This window comes from Neofelis nebulosa, chromosome 1 (genome assembly GCF_028018385.1).
Source record: "Neofelis nebulosa isolate mNeoNeb1 chromosome 1, mNeoNeb1.pri, whole genome shotgun sequence".
Lineage (NCBI taxonomy): Eukaryota > Metazoa > Chordata > Mammalia > Carnivora > Felidae > Neofelis > Neofelis nebulosa.
The window spans coordinates 221281493-221298282 of NC_080782.1; the positions used below are offsets into that span (position 1 = coordinate 221281493).

The 16790-nt window shown below is 39.8% G+C and overlaps 1 protein-coding gene across 17 annotated transcripts in view; it reads right to left on the reverse strand.

The window, feature by feature from the left end:
• The window catches only part of RCBTB2 (RCC1 and BTB domain containing protein 2), a 59592-nt gene extending 43172 nt beyond the window's left edge, over nucleotides 1–16420 (reverse strand). For 5 of the 17 annotated variants that reach the window (XM_058685564.1, XM_058685558.1, XM_058685471.1 and 2 more), the window contains exon 1: nucleotides 6830–6986. The gene's annotated coding sequence lies outside the window, so the exon portion shown is untranslated. Of the gene's footprint in view, nucleotides 1–4196; nucleotides 4700–5930; nucleotides 6050–6070; nucleotides 6543–6829; nucleotides 6987–11407; nucleotides 11545–16271 lie in introns of those variants that run through there. The other 12 variants (XM_058685579.1, XM_058685490.1, XM_058685536.1 and 9 more) reach the window with 10 other exon arrangements.
• Nucleotides 16421–16790: the final 370 nt, after the last annotated feature.

Here is a 16790-nt window from a genome sequence, read left to right on the forward strand (position 1 = left end):
AGATTTTTCATGTTTATTCAGGTAGGTCTGAATCCCTATGAACTTCCCTCTTATAACTACTTTTGATGAATCACATAGATCTTGTAAGTTATATTTCCATTTTAATTTCTCAAGGTTTTGTTTTGTTTTGTTTTTTCTCCTTTGAGTCTTTTGATTGACCCATTTGGTCAGCAGAATGCTGTTTAATCTCCACATGATTTTCTGATCCTTTGTCTCTCTTTTCTCCTTCTGCGACCCCCTATAATGCTAATGCTACTCTATGTTGTCCCATAGCTTCTTTAAGCTATCTCATTTTTAATTTTTTTTCGTTTTTGCTGTTCTGTTTAAGTAAGTTCCGGGGCGCCTGGGTGGCGCAGTCGGTTAAGCGTCCGACTTCAGCCAGGTCACGATCTCGCGGTCCGTGAGTTCGAGCCCCGCGTCAGGCTCTGGGCTGATGGCTGGGAGCCTGGAGCCTGTTTCCGATTCTGTGTCTCCCTCTCTCTCTGCCCCTCCCCCGTTCATGCTCTGTCTCTCTCTGTCCCAAAAATAAATAAAAAACACGTTGAAAAAAAAAAAAAATTTAAGTAAGTTCCACTCCCCTGTCTTCTTGATTACCAATAGTTTCTTCTGCTTCATATAGCCTGCTGTTGAACCCCCTCTAGCGTATTTTTCAGTTCAGTTATTGTATTCTTCAGCTCTGTGACTTCAGTTGGTACTTTCTTATATTTTCTCTTTGTTGAAGTTCTCACTGTGTTCATTCATTCTTCTCCCAATTTAGGTGAACATCTTTTTGACCATTAATTTGAATTCTTTACCAGGTAAATTACTTACGTCCACTTTAAGGTTTTTGAGGGTGTCTTTTTTTTGGTCCCCCTGAGGTTTTACCTTGTTCCTTCATTTGTAACATATTCCTTTTTCCTCATTTTGCTTCACCCTCTGTGTTAGTTTATATCTAATGAGAGAAACAACTACCTTTCCCAGTCTTAAAGTGGCTTTGTACAGATGAACTTTATCTTTAAACTTTGCCCTAGCTCTTGGTTGTCTCTTGAACCATTATGACTGTCTAAGGAGTCTGATTTATTCTTGATAGGTCCCAGTTTTTGAAGGTATGCCAAGAACTGTCCGTGTTCCAAAGGGGGGAATCTCAGCACCTAGTTTTAGGCTGATTGGAAGCCAGGCAGCAGCTTTTAGAGTATGCAAATACATACAGTCCTATGAAACAAGTATAGACTCTCTTAATGTAAGTGATCTGACTGTCCCCTGAGTGACAGTTGCAAAAATTGGAGCTTCAGACCGTTGCATAAGCTCCTTTCTGGGAGGTCCTGGCAAACAGTAATGAGGCTAAGGGAAAGCACAAAGATGGCATCCCCTTGCCTATGTTCCCTGAGAGCACATTTGTAAGCCTCTACATATGTGGCAGACCTGAAGTCTGCCCCTCAGGCTGAAGTGTCAGAACAACAGGCCTTTTTCACAAACAGACTGGGGGTGTGTTTCAGTCTGCTGTCTGTGCAGTGCCCTGGGGGTGACAGCCTATGGAGAACTGTCTCTCCATTTATTACAGGCCCATGGAACCCAGGAAAAACAACCATGCCTGCCCATGGTATCTAGGTAGAACAAGAGTGCAAAATAATACACACCAGCACATCTGTCCCCAGACAGAGTCCCAACTGGTCCCTGCCCCTCCAGCAGATGCTTTAAGATTAGAAAATAAATTTTCACATATAGTCTAGGCGCTTTTCAAACTGCTGCTTTTGTGCTGGTTCCTGAGTGAGTCTGTATGCAAGCCCTTTCCGAGAAATATCTCAGTTCTACTATATAGCCTTTTGGGTCTCCTGGTTGTGAGATCCATTTTCCATCTGGTTTTCAAAGCTAGATGTTTGGAGGGCTCATCTCTTCACTGCAGGTCCCAGGGATTGCGGTGCCTGATGTGGGGCATAAACCCCTCATTCATCAAGGAGAAGCTCCAGATTTGTGAGATTCCTCCCAACTGTGGGTCACCACTCTGGCAGTGGGGTTTTTGGTGAGACTGTCTCACATGTGACCCTTTTACTGCTCTGATGTGAAGAAGCTATTCAGCTAGTTCTCAGGTCTTTTTCAGAGGGAATTTTTCCATACGTAGCTGTAGATTTGGTATGTCCATGGGAGGAGCTGAGTACACCCACCATCTTGGACCACCCCCCTAACATTTCCTATTATATCTGTTTTCTTAAACTTGTATAGTTCAACAGTTTATTTCCAAATTATCCTTGTTTGGAACAGATAAGTTCTTATTCTTTTAGACTGTATTTTGAGAGCTTTCCCTACACTCTGAATAACTACACAGTTGAAGACTGGTGGATAAGAAGACAGTCTTTTGATAACTGAACATGATAAACATATCAACTCCTAATCCTCTCAAAGAGCAGGTCAAATAATTCAGTTCCCTGCACAAAGCATATAATAGGTAGCCTCTACATATTATTGTTGGCAATCAATGTTAATCAGTGTGTTTACTAGCAGGACAATGTGTCATATTACTTGGTAATACCTCTGACCCAAATAAAGAGTTAAGCTGATTATAGGACATACGTTCGTTTGCCTAATTTATTCAACAAATGTTGATTTGGTACCTGCAGAAGGCAGTAAGCCAAAGTAAATCCATAAAAGAAAAAACAAAATAATATGGAGCAAAAGGATAACCACCTCCCAGGTGCTTGTGTCAACATTACCCCAACACAATGGTACTTGTGGGCCTTAAGATCTAGTAACCAAGACACATTGTATCTATGAGAGCAAAGCATTTTCCATGGAAACGGATATTTTGCAATTGATCAGGAGCTTCTAAAAGCTGATAACCATTCTTTAGAAGTAATCCCTGAAGAAAAAAAGAAAAATACAGTAATTTCTGCAAATAAAGCCCAGTGTTATATATCTTTTTAATCCAATTTAATAATATGAGGTCAACTTCAAAGCTGTGCTTTAAAAATATAATATATAAAAAAGTGTCCTTGCAATATAGAACTCAGTTCCTTTAACAAATTCCCCCATCTGGGCAACACAGTTGATGATGCTTTTATAATCAAAGAAGTAGGACATTAAAGAAAACTAATGTCTTTTAGGATGCCAACACACAGTTTACAGTGTGTTAATGAGCTCTAGGCAAAGTAAATGTCAATGGGGTACTGATGATTCCCAACTATATGCTAGCTAAATGGATGTCATCTGTGAGTTATGAATGATAAAAATATAAGAAATGATGATCCCAATGATCATTTGTAAAGGATGATAGCTATAATTTACCTCCACTTGAATGAGAGGTCCTAAGCCTGTGACAATAGTGAAACACCTACACAGCTGCTAACTAATGTCAGGCAATTAAAAATAGGATGGACGGGGCGCCTGGGTGGCTCAGTCGGTTAAGCGGCCGACTTCGGCTCAGGTCATGATCTCGCGGTCCGTGAGTTCGAGCCCCGCATCGGGTTCTGTGCTGACAGCTCAGAGCCTGGAGCCTGTTTCAGATTCTGTGTCTCCCTCTCTCTGACCCTCCCCCGTTCATGCTCTGTCTCTCTCTGTCTCAAAAATAAATAAACGTTAACAAAAAATTTAAAAAAATAAATTAAATAAATAAATAAAAAATAAAAATAGGATGGACAAAACTGAAAAACTAAAATCACAAAAGTAAGGTACCGCTTCAAAGGAAATGGTATTGCCATGTTTACGATAAGCATCAAACTGACTTTTAGAACACACAAACATCATTCCACTTTAATTAGATTTATATAAAGGAAGGGTTTCAAATTTCATCAAGAGAGATGAGGCAGATCTTCAGTCCCAAGCAAATTTGTATTTAGTTTGAAGAGATTACCGAGCTCGTCAAAGTCAGCCTTTTCAACTACACATAGCAAAAGTGCCCCTTCCAAATATGAAAAATTACCAAGATATATTGATGTTTTTCTGTTGTTATACTAGCTAAAATACATTGATACTTGAGACATTTGTAAATCCACTTGAAATTTAGGTCCTTATAGATATAGTACAGTTAAAAAAAAATCCTAACATGCCTACGAAATAGAATCCTAATTGTGAAAGATCCTTATCCCACAACATAAACATTCCTTCAGCATGGTAGGCTCTCTTAGCCTTGGCTCATTTCCATTTGGGATTCGTTTTGTTCAGTATCATATACATTCATTACAATACAGAACATATGATGTGATCACTATTTATGATTTACTTACTATCTGTTATCCACTGGTACTTGTTAGCTCAAAACATCTTCCATGGAGAGATATACATAATAGATAATAGCTCAGGTTAGATTAGCAAGGCTGAAGACACATAAGACACATGCTTCATTGTCAGATAAATGCTAGAAAAAAACCCTACTATCCCTTAAGTTTCCTCTCATATTGTTAAGATGGGATCACCATGTGAACTAGACACATATTCCTTCTGGATAATGAAAGTGAGAAGGATATCTGCCTTCCACTGAAGGACACTATAAATATCCCTTTCAGAAAGGCAAGCTATCTGCTCCTTTGAAGTAAATATCCCCATGCAGCCCCAAACGGGAATCTCTGATGTCATTCTGCAACCCTGATAATTCCACTCCTGGTCTCAAATCTCTCGTCTGGTCTATTTTGATTTATACCAATACAACTCCAGTAAACTTCAAAAGTAGTGGTATCTTAGGGGCATTGTAATTTCACTTTAACCAAGTGATAAAACCAAAATTAAACATGACAAACTCCTAAAGACAGACAAACCCCATAAGTACCCTAAATTTATAGCTCCAGATTAATAGTTTTTGATATTCAAACACAGTGTTTGTACTCTTCTGAAGTAAAGGACCCAAAGGAAAACACATCTTACTATCAGCCTCTTTGTCTAAGTCTTGCCTGGTTCATTTAGAAATCTCTAAGAGCAATAATTTAATACTTTAAAGCATGACATCATACTGGTGAATCTTCAACCCAGTTTCAAATAAAGAAAAGCATCCACCATAACCATCCTCTATAAAATTGCAACCCACACCTGTACTCTCAGGCCTCTTTCCCTGCTCTCTTTTTTCATTTTTCATAGCACAATTTTCTAACACGATAATCAAATATGTTTATTGTCAATCATTCTTCTCTAGAACATAAGCTCCAGAGGGAAGAGATCTTTGTCTATTTTGTTCACGTACATATCCCAAACACCTGGACAGGACCTGATGCAAGGTAGTCACTCAATATTTGTCGAATGAATGGGTGAATTCACACTGAGAATTCAGTACAAAATACGCTCTGAATATAAGGGAGACAGAGCATACACATACAAATACATAATATCAGACAGTGGTAAGTGCTACAGAGCCAAAGAGAACAGGGTAAGAGGTTGGAGAGACAGCCAGCAGTGGCTATTTTAAATGAGGAAGCCACCTCTCTAAAGTGAAGGCAATTGAGGCTTGAATGAAGGTGGGTGCCATACACATTGGGTGGACGAGGAAGGTGGGCTTTGAGGATGGCGGAATTAGCAAATGCCTAGGCTCTAGGCTGGAGGCCCACTTGGGCCCAAAGAGGCCTGCATGGTGGAAGTGGGGTGTGCAAGAATGTATCATTTCAATTGCCTTTACTTACTACTTAACAACATGTACAAACTGCCTAATGCCCTGGGAAATAGATTACCTTTCACCTAGAGTACTCAGATTCCCTGATAGTAAGTGCTTCTTCTATTTACTAGCCCCCAAATGTCCGTATCAGCACACCATAGAAGATTACAAGGCACAGTAATGACATCGTCAAAAACCGTTCCAAGTAGCCTCAGGAGTCACGAAACTGACTTAACTCAGTACCACTGCGCAGGAAGGTGTAAAGCCAAGCAGGAACTTGGTACTAGAAGTGTGCAAAGCCAGGAGGCTCAGTAAACATTAAACAGTGCCTGTCATTCGAGTCTGGGGGGAAAGAGCGTCAAGCCTAAGCAGTTTCATTCACCTCTAAGAAAGACTAAGTCGCCAAGCACGGTACGAGGCAGCGCTGTGACATGCATTTTGTGACAATCCTGGACTCGAGTTGTTCTGACATTTTATGTAACTTCCCAAAGAACAAAAACAAAAAGTTCGCTCTGAACTCGCCTTCCAACTCAGACAGGAAGTTCCTCCTCGGCCAAGGCGGGGCGCTTGGAAAGTTTTCAGCGGCTGAAAACCTGTTTCCGGGGCTGAGCGGAACAATACCTTCCGGCTTAAAATAAAGGTTTTCGGTGATTCCTCCTATGCCTCCACAGCAGCTTCGCCTAGCTTAGCCACACTTTTTGCGCTGTCCCCTCGACAACAGGACCAAATGTCGGAGGCACAACACTGAGCGAGCTGGTTCGGGGCCGGGAGCTAGGTGAATGGGTTTTCAGAACGCCAGCCGCGGGTCGAGGCGACGGAAACGAAAACCACAGCAGCCTACGCGGGGCGAAGAGGGGAGTGGGAAGGTGAAACTCTGAGGCAGGCGCCGCAGCCACGGCCCGGGGCGACGCTCCGCCTCACCCGCCGGAGGCGGGGAAGCCTCCGGGCAGGCGTTGCCACACGCGACCCTCGCAACGCGCACCACATCCGCCCGCAGGCTCGCACATGCGCAGCGCCGCCCGGGCCCCGCGGCCTGGGTGGGGAGACAATCCCAGAGTTCCGCGCCCAGCCCCCGCCAGGGGGTGTGCGCACGCGCGGCAACGCCTAGGTCCTAGGCCCGGGCGGGGGTGTAACTCCGGAGGCTGCTCTCCAACAGTCGCCGCGTTCGGGAACTTGGACAGCGGGGGCAGGGAGAAGTGGCCCGCCGCCGGGGGATCTGAGAGCGGCCTGCTGCAAAACTGACGTCCCCTCTTGACTTCCTACACCATCCTGTCTCCTTACCTCAGCGTAGGCCCGAGCCGCATCCGCTCCGCTTTCTGGGTCGCCGTTACTGCTCGGTCGGGGGCCCGGCGCAGCGACGAGTTGGCGCCTCCCCCTGAAGCAGCCTGGCCTCGGCGGGTTGTGCTCGGGTGCCAGGCCGGGGAGGGGAAGGGAGGAGAGCGCACTGGAGGGGAGGGGGCCGGCGACGGCGCCTCGCCTCGCCCCTCCTCTCCTCCTCCGGCTGCCCGCTACCGCCCCCGCCCCTTCCTTGCCGACTCCCCCTCTCGGAGCGGACCCCACGACTGCATCTCGCCTCCCTCGCTGGGTCCATCTCCGCTCTGTGGGGCACCCCTCTCCTCTGCTAGGGTTCTGGTTCCCAAAGTCTTGGGAATTTGCAAGGGTGAGGCGTGTAAATTGTAGTGTGGGCAACCTTTTCTACAGTTATCCCCCCAGCTGGTCCACCATCAGGGAGCTCAAATCACGTCTTCACACGGTTTCCCCCTGTTTGCCCCTCTGGGATGTGGGGCCAAAGTCCTGTACTCTCCTAATAAGAATGTTGAAATAATGACTGATTTGTCTTGGGGTGACCTGGGACCAAGGTCCTCTGGGACAACCGCACTTTACCTTTATTAATTTAGTAATTTCTTGTATTACACTGCGCCTCTATTGGCCTTAGCAGACTTTAGTAAAATGCACCACATGTAATATAATTACAATGTGCAATAATTTCTTGCACTTTACACTTAAATTGACCTGAGTGGGTTTTGGTAAAATGCTCCACAATTAATCTTATTAGCTGTTCCTGGGAGGTAAGCTGAATGCCTTTACACTGGCTTGTAAATGAGGGCACAGGTTCAACGTTTAAATGATTTGCCAAAAAGTAGCACAGCCAGATAGAAATGTCAATCCAGAGTGATTCTGTCGTCTTGTTTGATCTCGCCTTTGTCATTCACCAGAAAAACATCATTCCAGAAAGTCTAACTGTTTTTATTGCAGTTGCTGTCGTTGGCAGACATTTGTGTCTATTATCACAGCATATTACATTGAACCCCAGAAGGAGAGTTGCATTTATTTACTTGATTTTATAGGTTATGAGCGGGGGCAGGAGTCACATGCATTTCAGTGCCTAAGATTAAGCTTTTCCCCTGAAACAATCAGTTACCTTTTGTCCTTTTGTTATAAAAGGTAACATAACCATAACTGAAAAGACAGCTTGGATTTTTTTTTTTTACTTGAAAAGGATAATTATAATGAACTCCTTCCAGAGTATTTATCTAAGGGAGAGGGTTAGTAGTGAGATAAGGTGGGGTTATCACTAAACAGACCTTCCTTCTCTTATTTGTGATGTGAATCTTATTAGATTGTGAAACTCTTAAGAGCAAGATATGCCTTATTTCTGTACCATAAAATGTGTAATAAATGTTTGTGGAATCAAATTACATTGATTACATGCCCTTTAGTTCCTCAAATATGCATCCATACTCCATTAAGAGACCTAAACATAAACATGAATCCATGGTTTACTCTCATTTTAGATAGTTTGTGCCAATTCTCCTGGGCCTGACTGCCTGGATAAGCTGACTTCTTAAGAGAGGTTGGTATCTAATCCAAAAAGGCTTTAAGTCACCTTTTCTTATACCTTCATCAGGTCTCTCATTCCTCTCCTTGTGGCAAAGCTGTGTAATACTGAGTCTGCATAAAAAAAATCCACTGACTTGTTTTTCTGTTCAGGAAAAGGTTTTTCCTCTGGTCACCACCAAAGCTAAAATTCATCATTAAACAAGTTTAGAGTTGGTTCATTAAACAGGAATTCTTTCTAATTCAAACAGTCAAATTCTCCTTCCACCTTTTTCCTGTATCCAGACTACTTTGTATTTCAGGTATTTTAAGGAATTTGAGTGACCATTTAGAGAGCAAAATTATAGAAAACCACTTCCATTCATAATATAGTGCATAATTTACAAATCAACCTATATAGTATTTCTTTCCCTGCAGGTATGATACTCCTTTACAAATTAATATTTTAAGATTTAGGTATTTTAGAAATAAAAGTTCTTAGTTCTTAGGACTTTTTTTAAAAGTCCTAAGATTATTCCTAAATAATAATAATAATAATAATAATAAAAATAAGACATTTTATTTAGACTTTCTCCAATTTCTACCACGAAACATCTTGTTAATAGGGAACTTAATGTTAAGATGTGATTGCAGCAAGAATGATCAGAGCAGAGGATTCAAAAGGTTTAGTCCCACAATACAGAAGGGGAAATTTCCTGTAATAAATCTAATACCTAGAGCAGTTGGAATGTGGGAAGAAACTTAAAAAAAATTTTTTTTCAGATGTTTATTTATTTCTGAGAGAGAGACAGAGTGAGAGCAGGGGAGGGGCAGAGAGAGAGAGGGAGACACAGAATCTGAAGCAGGCTCCAGGCTCTGAGCTGTCAGCACAGAGCCCCATGCAGGGCTCAAACTCATGAACCATGAGATCATTACCTGAGCTGAAGTCAGATGCTTAACCAACTAAACCACTCAGGCACCCCCAAGAAACGTTTAGAATATCTCCATTTTTATCTAAATTAAGAAATCAAACTTTACTAATATTTAACATGTACATTGACAATAGTGCATATTTTTTGTAATCAAAATACAAGACCAAAAATGTTTAGAGACCACTCACTTCTTTAGAGTACCACCAGGCAGGCATCTGATTTCACTACATGTTTTGACTCTGTAATATTTTAAATACAATAATTTGGATGCATACAACACTTTAAATATAATAATCATGAAATGTATATAATAGTTAAAAATTTACTTTTGTTATACTATGCAGTAAGTAAATGTTTATTCTTTAATCACTTTTAACATGAGATACTTACTTAAATCTTGGTAAATTTGCATTATCATAGAGCTGAGAGATTAAATATAAATCCTCATTTTATCGATGCCCAGATTATGAAGTAAATTATCTCAAGTCTTTGGATTCCGAGTTTCATTGCTTTTTCCAATCCATCATCCCACTCATAGGATAAATAGGATCTCATTATCCATCAAACGAAGGATAACAACAAAGCCATTGCACAAGATGAAAAGGTACAGATTTTTCTCATAAAACTTTAAGTGGAAGAAATTCTTTTTAACTTCTTATTTTAAAGTAATTATAGATTCACATCAAGTTACAAAAATAGTACAAAGATGTCCCATACACCTGCCCCACTTTCCCTCCACTATGTTTAAGATAATAATATACTACAAACACTAAGAGCAAAGACTTGAATCAGCTGACCAAACTCTGAGAAAACCAACTGGCCAGGAACTGAAGGTTGAAAAGGACTGGTTTGCAGCAAGGAGTCTGAATGATGGGAGCTGTTCCAGTGGAAAGAAGGAGGGGAAAGGGAGAGGGGAAGAAGACCATTAAACACAACACATTCCTTAGAAGAGAAGTGATAGCCTCTGTACTAGATATATGTTTTTTATGGTTTTCTTTTTGGTCTATTATTTCATAATTTATCATTTCTTTTAAATATTCCAGATAATGTCATCACTACTATAACCTATATCCCTACACATCATAGCTTAGAAATACAGCTAGGTTGCAAAAAAAAGAGTAACTTTCTGACTCTACCATCTAAGGGCAACCTTGTAGGAATATTAGCCCTCCTTAAAGCACGTAGGAGCTGGGAAAACAGGGTGTTCGAGTATAATTATATAGACATCATGTAGCATCCTCCTCCTTTGCCACTTCTGAGTGAGGACAGGTGACTCTCCTGGGGTCCTGGCTCCTCCTAGTTGTGTGGGACAGAGTAAGTGCCCAGGCCACTCTAATGTGGAAGGCACAAAGACGGCACTGCCCAGCTCTCTGTATTTTAGAGAGATGTCAGTTACACTGTGCCTTTACAGACACTTCCTCTTAACCATGGTATGTGACATGGTATATCCCAGCACAGTGCTAGAATACAAAGCAACGAAGATGATAGGATACATGTACATGTTACCGTGGCAGCAATAAGAGAACAACAAACCATCAGGAGGAGGTCAGTTAAGGCTTTCCAAAAGAAAAAAAACTTTTGGCGTTAAGTTTTAAGGATGTTTACAAGTTAGCTGAGAGAACAAAGTTACAGATGGGGATGCTAGGGAAGGGAAACATTCTAAGTAGAATCTGAAAGAGTATGATGTATTCGAGAATTTTAATCTGTTCTGCTCGGCAAAGCAGGAACAAAGGCTATGTGGAGAGGATAGAGTAATGGGAAAAGATTAAAGTAGCTGTAATTTTCTGAGTGCTTTCTTGGGCTGTGCTTTTTATAGTACATTACCTTAATCTTTACAATAAACTGCAACTTAATTTTGGCCTTGTTTTACAGATGAAAGAGTGGAGACTTAACTAACTTGCTTAGGGTTACATAACTAGTAAGAGGTGAGGCTAGCACTCAAATCCATCTCTGATTCCAATCTGAAGCTCTTCCCACTTGACCATGTGGGCTCTTTTCAAATGAACTGGAAAAGTAAATGGGCCAAATAATAAAAGCCCTTGGCAATGCAACAGCAAAACATATCACAGAATCCAACAAAAAATTTTAAGCAAAAGGATGACATACTGACCTTTGTGTTGAGGAGGCTCCCGATTTTGTAGTGGGGAAGATGGTGAGGTTGGGGCCAGGGGACCATGTTAAGACTCTATCCAGTCAGTCCAGGCAGGACATCAAGAGTGCTTGAACTCAATGCGAGAGTAGGGTATACTTAAAGAGAAAGGAGAAGATGAATCTGAGAAAAAAATTTTCTAAATTTATTTATTTATTTGAGAGAGAGAAAGAGAGGCAAGCAGGGGAAGGGCAGAGAGGGAGGGAGAGAGAGAATCCCAAGCCCGATGTGGGGCACCATGTCACTGCAAGATCATGACCTGAGCTGATATCAAGAGTTAGATGCTTAACTGACTGAGCCACTCAGGTGCTCTGAATCTGAGAAAATTTTGATTAGTGTTTGGGGAAATATTACTAATATACTTCTCCATAATAACAGGTCAAAGAAATAGAAACATTTTAATTGATGCTGAGAGCATGTTGGATAAAATTCAATAGTCAATATTCATTTTTGATAAAAGTTAGTTTCATGTTTAATAGTGGAATTTTAACAGCATATCCGTTAAATATAGGAATAAACATATGCTTAATGCTCAAATGCTATTCAGAAAGTACTAGCTAATGCACTTATATAAGAAAATAAAGTAAGGAATATAAAGACTGCAAAGGATGCAGAAAATATCATTATTTATAAACTATGCAATTAGATTTGTTGGCTAAGGGATCCATACAACTCCTTTTTCCTACCCTCTTGCTCCATTCCAATTTTGGATTGATCAAGTTCAAAGGCATTTCAGGGGTACCCTTCTGTGAAAATGGAGTTGTTACCATGTCATGGTAGCACACTGTCCAGTGGACCCACTGGGGATGACTCTTGTGACTCTTTTTATAAGACTCTAGGAAAAAATGTCAGAGCCTCCTCTTGGAGATAGCCTACATATTAACTCCATTTGTGGCTTTTCATTCCTTATCCCTGAAAGGCAAGACGAGCCCAGTGATACAGTCTAACTGCCCCAAGCTTTGGAGCAAATATGTTTTTGCTCTTGCACAGCCTTCTCCTGGCCAAGTGGTCTGTTCTGGATTGGCCATTCCCTGCATTGCGGGGTTAAGCACCAAGATTGAGGATGGGATTCTAGGGAAGATACAAACAGGGCAGATTTTATAGCCTGCTCCGGTTCTAAATCATGTAAGCCTTAATAGTATAATGAATGGTGTGGCCTAATACGCTGATTTCAACATTAGAGCTCAGGGCAAATCATCAGATGATAATAGTGATCATCTGCCTTGCTTCGGTTTTTTGTTTTGATTTGATTTGGTTTTGGTTTGTTCAGTGTGTGTGTGTGTGTGTGTGTGTGTGTGTGTGTGTGTGTGTGTGTGTATGTGTACTTTTCTTAGGGACTTCAGAGAAAAGAAAGTCAAAACAGGATTTGGGTTTTTCTGGATCTCCTTGTCAAATACCACTTGAGTTTTCCTGACTTTGGCCATGACCAACGTGGACCTTGAAAACCCAAGAAAATACACTGACAATCTTTTGAAAATAATAGAATTTAGTGATGCAGCCAGTTACAAAATCAATATACAAAAATCATTATGAAGAAAACTGTAAAGCTACTGAGACAAAGGAAGGCAAAATGGAGAAACATGCTGTTTTCAGATAGGAAGACTCAATAATATAAGGATGTCCATTTCCCTAAAACTAATGTAAATGTATAATATTATCTCAATAAAAATATCAATCATTTTATTTAAATAGTCCTTAAATCCATTTGAAAGTGTAGAACTCTTTGGAAGGTGCATTGGAAGGCAGTTTGACTTTAGGTATTAAATTGTCCTTTGACTCAATAATCCCACCTGGATGAGGTTACTGGTATGAAAAGATACATGGAAGAAGATGTATAGCATTTTTATAATTTGGAAAAATAGAAAGTAACCTATTTACTATAACAAACTGGTTAGATAAATTAAAGTATGGCAAATACTGTTGACTGTCCACCTAAAAGCTGTCTGCCCCCCCCTTCTTTTTTCTTTTCTTTTCTTTCTTTCCTTCTTTCTTTCTTTATTTCTTTCTTTTCTGCTCTCTCTCTCTCTCTCTCTGTCCCTCCCCCCCCCTTCCTTTTTTACTTTTTATTAGGGGAAATTTCAAACATATACAAAAATAGAATGATTAAAAGCCCGATGCACCTATCATTTAGCTTCATCAATTAGCAATTCACAGCCAACCTTCTTTTATCAATACTTCTGTCCACTACCTATTATTTTGAAGCATCTTATCACTTCATCTGTGAATATTTCAATGGATGTTTCCTAAAGATAAGAAGTCTTTTTTGAAAAACAACCAAAACACTATTGTCATACTTTTAGGGAAACTAACACTAATTACTTGATCATGAAAGGTCCTTTCAGAACTCAGTTTTTTAATTACCTTGCAAGTACTATATATATATATATAACATATATGCATATATATTATACATATATATACATATATATAACATATACATATATATTATATATGTCTATATGACACACATATATTTATATATTATATATACACCAAATATATATTTTATATTATTTTATTATATTTATATTGTATATATAATATATATATTTTTAACAGTTTGAGTTACTTGAGATTCAAATAAAGTATACATATTGCAATTGGTTGCTGGGTCTTTTAAGTTTCTTTCAACCTGTGGGTTCCCTCTCCAGCACCTTTTGCTTTCTTGCAATTTATTTGTTGAAGAACCAGTTTATTTGTCCACTAGATTTTCCAAAATCAGGATTTTCCTGAAGGCAGTCTCCATATTTTGCATCGATTAATAATCTAGAGCCTTAATTATATTCAAGTCTTATTTTTATTTTTTTGGCAAGATGACTTCTTAGATGGTGTTGTGTCCTTCCATTGAGAAGGATATGATGTTGGATTGTTTCTGTGACATTAACAGTTGTTGATATTCAATGCCTATAGTCATACTATATTGAATACGGTATTATGAATTAGACATAATGTAATTCAGTAGATGTTTTAAATGGTGAAATCCTAACTCTATCATTTCTTCTTCATTCATTAGCTGGAATACTTCGGTAGAGGGGGAAATACTTTCCTCAATGATTTGATTTCCCAGTGATATAGGAAGAGCATGATTCTTTCTCTTACTTTGACAGTGTTTCAAATAATGAGTTTTTTTCACTAGCATTCTCCAATTGTGACCAAATGAGTTTGTTTGTTGGTATCATTGTGAATCCACGGATTTAAACTTGCTTCTTTGTTTCATCTCCTTTTTTTTTTTTTTTTTTCTCACAGAACCCTGTTTTTGTGCAGGTAGTAATGCATTCAGTCACAGAGAAGAAATTCTGGCTTGACTGAGCCTGTCTTATCAATTCATTTTCATTTGGCAGTGTCTGGGGTGGGTATATAATTGGTCCTGACTGTAGACACATATAAGGAAGTTCACTTCTAAGAAAGACCCTTCCACCCACTCAAGTGCCCTCTTCCTACCACACCACCGCAGCTTTTTTCACATTGTCGCATAGAGACTTGATGTTTGGGGAGCTGCTTGGAATGTCCCAGTAGATACATGTGATACATAGGCACAATTATGAACATTAATACTGCAGATCTAGATGTACAGACAGGGAAAGATATCTATGATATATTGCTGATACAGTACATATCATTAAAACTATTTACATAGAGTTGATGACAAGCACATATATTTATACCAAGACCTGACTGGAATTAAGTTCATTGAAATATTAAGACTGATTATCTCTGACTGTTGAGAGATTGGTGAATTTCTACTTTATTCCTTGTATTTTCCTATAAGGTATAAAGTTTAAATTTTTATGTAAATAATAAACTTTTTGAAAAGTATGACTCTGGGCAATTCTCATTTATCTCATGTTACTTATAATGAATTTCTTTCAAATAAATGAATCTCATGATAAAAAGCCTTTTTTTATAAGACCCCATAACTGGCATCACATCACATGATTTTTCTCCATGGTATAATCACCAGGCAGGAAATGTTTTGATTCTGGAATAACATTTCCTGATAAGCATTTTTTAGAAACATTTAAAGCATTTCCTGATCTGAAAATTTTTGTGATTTTTTTTCCCTTTGTGTATCTTATTGTTATAATTAACAATACTCCTAGTCCAGTGGAACATAATCATCCTGTTGAAGAAAAAACTTCCAGAAAAACATGGGTTTTATTAAAGACATTTTCCAGTCACCAAGAAAATATAATTGGCACAACTTTCACTTGGTGGTAAAAATAATAAGTAGTCTCCCTTTAGCTTACATTTAAGAAATTTCTACTTTTTTTGGTACATTCTATTCTCCCAAGAAGCTGCATATTCTTAAAACCAAAGATATTTTTTTAAAAAAATCTAGGCCTCCAGCATAAAATCAGAAAAAGGCCTTTCTTCCTATTGCTAATTACCATTTATGTGGCTGGTTCTGCCAGGCCATCAGCACAGGAAGCCAGGGCTATGCCAATCATGACAGTAATCAAAGGAAACTGAACCAACAACTCTCTACCGCTCACATGCTGTATGCCCTGTGTTACCATGGTTGCTGGGGCAACTTCAATGAAGGAGATAACCTTGCTCTCCTGGACCTCATAATCTACAGTGGGGAAATGCCCTGAAGACCACGTGGGGATGAGTCTAGAAAGGCAGTTCCTTGAGGGCATTGATGAATTTTAAACAGAGATCCAATACATTCCCCCAGAATGGCAAGCAGAGGACAGAGGGATATAGGGAAGCAAATGAAGAAGTGACTGCAAAAGTCCTGATGAGAAACAATGCAAGCCTGAATTTGAGCAGTGATTTTGGGAGGGAGAGGAGAGGAGAAATGAGGGAATAATCAAATACTTACTTCATATAGCCTCTCTCTTGTTCTCTCTTAACATCACTGGAGTCTTCAGCAGGATTTAAAGTATCTTAGCGGGGGGTGAGGGGAACTGAGAACAAGGTTTTCTCCATCCACCCTTGGGTCAGAGCTCTGAAGGAGAAACAGCTTACTCCTGGCAGCCAGGATGGAAGTGTTGAAACTCTTTGCCAAGTCATCTGTAGGTTTGTTATGTGGTCTGATAGATCCAGCCCCTCCCCTGATGACTGGCAGTAGGACTTACCTCCTGCTACAGATACGGATGCAGCCTTGACCCCAATGTAAATATAGTAGGCCTGAAATCCCAAGGCCATATTATAGCCTTAGTATCTTCTCTCTGTTCTGGCCTCAGAGTCTTCAGTGAGGTGATATTCCTCACACTCTCACCTGGGAGTGTTCTTATAACTTCTGGAGTAGACCTGGTCATTTACAGCCTTCCTGTGTAGTTAGCTGTTCACCAAAATTGCCTTTTAGGAGACAGACTGTCCTGAAGCTTAGTCAAAAGTC